Raw genomic sequence first — 5,442 nt, forward strand, 5'->3', positions numbered from 1 at the left:
GTATAATTAAAAAAATTTCTTGATAATATATGATGCTATCTATCTATGTATACTACATATATGCAGGAATAGCAAAATTTTTTATGTAGTAAAGGAAACCGTAAATTTGTGTCAAATTGTAAGTGGAAATTATAACGAAAATTTGTTTGAATATTTAAAACGGTGTTAAAAGTACCGAAAGAGTAAAATGTTATTAATAAATTTATTAAGAATTAAATATATACTTAAATTTAAAATAATACAGATATATATTTACTCTTAGGGGTAATAAAGTAGCGAAATTGTAGCAAATAAAATTAAACCATAATTTGCGTACACAAAATAGTGTTTAAATATTTATCTACAGGGCCCTCCGAGCCCTTCTATGCAATAGGACTACACGCTATTAGAGAAGAGCTTTGGCTGCAGACAGAGTTGAAGCGAAGCCGAAGATGAATTGAATGAATTGATGACAAAGCCGAAAACGAATTGCTTGCGTTGTGGGCAAGCTGGCAAGTGGAGATGAATACGATGCAACACTATTAAAATGGATTTGTCTTCAGATGGAGAATTGCTTTGAAATTAAAACCTTTTCCTGCACATAAAATTCCAAGAAAAGAAAAATAACAATTCGATCTTTACCCGTAAAAGATATAAGCGAAATTTTTTTGAAAAATTTTCTTTTTGATGCAGAAATGTTCCTATAGCACGTAGATGCATTTCTACATGAAAAATAAAATTTTGAAGCGAATGTCGCTTACGTCTTATTGGTGGTTAGGGCTCAAATTCATGAAATTTGGCGAATTTCACCATTTACAAATTTGTCAGATGTACAAGAATGTCAATTAATACGTTTGATGAGGCTATGTTAGGAGGTCGTTTCCGTGGGTGAAGAGAAAGTGTGACCCAAGGTGATCAAACTTCGTAAAAGTAGGGCACCAGAGAGGCAGGCGTTGAGATGATTTCACCTCACCAACCTCCGTGCAGCTGGGTCATTGATGACACTAAGCCAATCACGCAATAGCCAGTCAAAACTCTCACAACCAGCGAGAAGTGTACTCCACTTAGTCCCAAAAGCTCCCGGCACCACCTTCGATTGCATTCCAAGGTATTCGTCCAGCGCCCGCTGAGCTGACCAAACGCCCATNGAGTACGCATTTCTACATGAAAAATAAAATTTAGAAGCGAATGTCGCTTACATCTTATTGGTGGCTAGAGCTCAAATTCATGAAATTTGGAGAGTTTCACCATTTAGACATTTTTCAAATATACAAGAATGTCAATTAATACGTTTGATATGGCTATGTTAGGAGGTCGCTTCCGTGGGTGAAGAGAAAGTGTGACCCAAGGTGATCAAACTTGAGATTCGTAAAAGTAGGGCACCAGAGCGGCAGGCGTTGAGATGATTTCACCTCACCAACCTCCATGCAGCTTGGTCATTGATGACACTAAGCCAATCACGCAATAGCCAGTCAAAACTTTCACAACCAGCGAGAAGTGTACTCCACTTAGTCCCAAAAGCTCCCTGCACCGCCTTCGATTGCATTCCAAGGTATTCGTCCAGCGCCCGCTGAGCTGACCAAACGCCCATCTGTCCAGGAGTACACCACACGAGGTCAAGGGAGCACTCAGACCAGCTCTGGCCGGAAGCAGCTCTTCAAGCATTCCTTGTATTGCCAGCTGTATTGCCAGCTAGGTTTGACCCAAATAAACTTAATAGTATAACAATCCGATGCGGTATATAGGGAGGTCAAGCAATCCCTCACCGTTATCGATAGCACCATCAGAGAGCCAAGAGCTTTGGTGGCTTCTGGCTGTCGGAATAGAAAGACGTTACATTAGTGAGCAACAAATCCTTCTTGATTTTTTCATCTACCTTAGGGCTCCAGGAAAGCCAGGAAGCAGCTATGCATTTATCAGGAATGTCCCTGTGTCCAGGGACCCATACAAACGTCAAGTAGATTTTTTTATTCAAACTAGAAATTACCCCTTCCTGTGGGAAGTAACTCATGACTATGATCTTCATATCGTCGCTCCCAACGAAGAGTAGCACATCTCAAATTACCGTGGAAGACTAGCACGTTTCACTATTCGCGTCGAAGACTAGCACATTTCATTATTCGCGTCGAAAAGTAGCACATTTCAGATTCTCGCGTGGAAGACTAGCACATTTCACTAATCGCGTGGAAGACTAGCNGGCTTTGGTGGCTGCTTGGCTGTTGGAATAGAAAGGCGTTACACTAGTGATCAACAAATCCTTCTTGATTTTTTCATCTACCTTAGAGCTCCAGGAAAGCTTGTTGTCAAGGATCAAGCCCAAAATGTCACCCTATCAGAAAGCCTTAGTGGAAGACCGCCCATTGAGGGAAGACGGCAAGTCCTAGTAAAAGTAACCGGATTTTAATTGATTACGAATATCAAGTTTTTCGTTTCTCTGTTGTGTCAATGCCAATTAAAAATGCCAACTGAGGCCGAATGCTTTCCAAGGTTCTCGTCATCTTCCGCTACCACTGATAGTTTAATTCAATCCACTCTATATTTATGTATGGAGTTGCACATCTCGTACAGCTATTGGAAGTGCATAAGGGATCGTTGCTTATATTAGGGCAAAAATTATAAGCGACATATGGAGTGTAGTTTTTGTTTCGCTGAGATAGGACTCTCATCTTCAATTGCCTACTCAGAGCAAGGTATCACTCAGGCAAGCAAGATGGATTCTCTGAGAAATTTCAAGACTGACATTTCTATTGGTCTAAAGAAGTCCTCACGTGAGGACCGAGACTCGAGTGTGCTGACTGCGTGCCTGGTGATGGCGGCATGGGATTCTTTGTCTTGCATCCCCTCATATTTGCAATGGTATGGTTGCCCTTCGGTAGCTTAGTGTTTTCGAGAACGTCTACTAGTCGGGTTGAGCCTCATTCCCATTAAGCATCCTGACATTTCAAGTGAATACCCTTAATCATACATCCATTTGGTGTTTATCGCTTTAATGAGTTCAGCCTGTAAACCTTGTTTGCAGGAGGATAGAGGTATGCCCGAAGCTTGTGCAGAATTGGCTTCGGATATTTGCATTACTCTCCTTGCCGGCTCGTCAGCTATTTATTTGCCAGGAATGCCCCTGTGTCCAGGGACCCGTACAAATGTCAAGTAGATTTTTATGAAAACAGGTTGAGACCCATTCCTCATTATATGGGAACATTAAACGTTTATTCCGTTAGGTTTTAAAGATTTAATATCAGCTCGGCCGTCAGAATGCTCGGCCGTCGCGGAGGGTCGTCCAAGTACACCATTTACCATTTCAAACTAGAAATTTCCCCTTCCTGTGGGAAGTATCTCATGACTATGATCTTCACATGATTGCTGCCCTGGGATGATTGATTTCGTGCTCACGAAGCATGTCGGCAGAAATAACTTCAATGTCCGGTGTCTGAAACATCCATGTAATACAATTTCGACGACGTTTTTATACCTTTACGAAAACAAAATGAGAGAAGACACACGGAGTAATTTCCTTAGACTTGAGTGCCAGTTTAATCTTACCAACCGAGTACTATAGGACATAATAAACCTGAGTTTGGGGTAAGGGAGCTGAAAATCTTATTTTACCACCAAATATGTAGCAGTTCTAACAGCCTTTAGATGATTTTCAACAGAAGGTGTGAAGGTTAAAATAATAGGTCTTTTTTGACTTAAGTGTGCTCACCATGTCCCAACCTATTTAGTTCAAGATGTAGCCATATCTGCTAAGAGTTTCAACTATTTGGTAACCTACGATTCGAGGAGCCAGGAGTCAACCGATCTTGTCCAAACAAGAAACTCTGAAAGTGCACTCGAAGCAAGTATTTCAGAGGCTCAAACTCGTTGCTGACTGAAATAAAGTAAGTATAGAAAAAGTTATTTAAGGATATAATTTGTTGTTTTCTAAGTATATTTTTTTTTCAGTTTTGAGAAGCCTCTTAACTACTTACCAAGTATATAAGTAAAGACAATTTTACTTAAAGAGTACTCAATTATTTATAGTTAATATATTACACTGTCTAAGTACCCTGGCCAGCAGCAAAATAAGCACTTAAAACGTTGGCATCAATCACTTAAATTTTATAAGTATATTACCAAGAAAACTTTAGAAATATGTACTCTAGTCTTAAAGCACATCGCCCAAATGGTTGGCAACAACAAGCAGCTAAAAAAACATGTACGATGCAGGAAAAAGCTAACAACACGGAGGCTGATGTAGTAGCGAATATCGAAAGATATGAGTAGAATACTTAAATACAAATATGTATGTATTCAATGAAATAACAAAATTATAACAGTTACTACCGTGCTAAGCGAAAGTGCTTGCTTCAGATATTCCCACACACACATTTTCTCTTTGTATTAACTTTACATTTTTATTTTGACAAATTGAGTGCTCTGTAGAAAGTGTTTTTTTTTATCAAGTTTATCAATAAATAAATCATTACATATTTAGTTGTAAGTGCTGTGGCCCGATAGTGCTCCGATTAAAGAAGAAAAAATAGTTGTTAAGGATAGGTTTTACTTTGAGAGATGACTTACAGTTATTTATATGTATACCAAATATACAAGTATTAGCAGTTTGTGTGTCTGTAGTAGTAAAGGCGCGGGTTGAAGTGTTTATAAGTTACAAATAAAATAAACTAGAAAAAAAACAGCTGATAGTCTGATGAAATGTGGTACTGCTATGAGTAGATGTAAGTACTATATATGTAAGTAGCTATGTAATTTTTCGCGTTTGGATAATGCTTACGGTTAGTGGGAAATGAAAGCTAAAAATGAAATGAGACTACTAAAATTAAGTGTGGTTTTCAGGTGAAAGAAAATCAAATTGAATATGTACGTACAAAATTACTCGTATTTGGATTAATAGTAATTAGGGATGTGCCGAGTATCCGGTGGATATCTGGAATCCGTTTTATTCGGTCGCTTTCCTGTTATCCGAATATCCATCCGGATACGGGATAGAATCCGACCGGATTTCTGGATTTCGATTATAGAAGATTCAATTTAAAAATCTAGTTCAGGATTTTATTTTTAGTAATTACAGTTAAGAATTTGTATATCTTTCATTAGAAAGAGAAGCATTCCTGAATTATCGGGCAATAACCTATTTCTATTTTAAAATAAATGATACCCGATGCACTAAACACTCTTTCTGAGTTCACTGAGGAAGGTGGTGCGCAAATATACTCAATCGCCAGTGAATTAAGTTTGGGAAATCCTTTGCAATTATGCTCCCACCAAATCAAAGGATCTTCTTGGCTGGCTGTAAGGGGTAGCTGTAAATATTTCTCTATTTTTAAATCGCTTACTTTTTATTATTTTATTATTTTATTACAACGCTTTTATCAACTTGCAATGTTGTGCGTCCAGAAACTTTCAATGTTGTGGATCCAGAAACTTTCGATGTTGTGTGTCCGACACCAAAGCAAAGCTTTGAAA

Source organism: Rhagoletis zephyria, unplaced genomic scaffold (genome assembly GCF_001687245.7).
Source record: "Rhagoletis zephyria isolate East Lansing unplaced genomic scaffold, Rhagoletis_zephyria_1.1 Rzeph_scaffold_02158, whole genome shotgun sequence".
NCBI lineage: Eukaryota > Metazoa > Arthropoda > Insecta > Diptera > Tephritidae > Rhagoletis > Rhagoletis zephyria.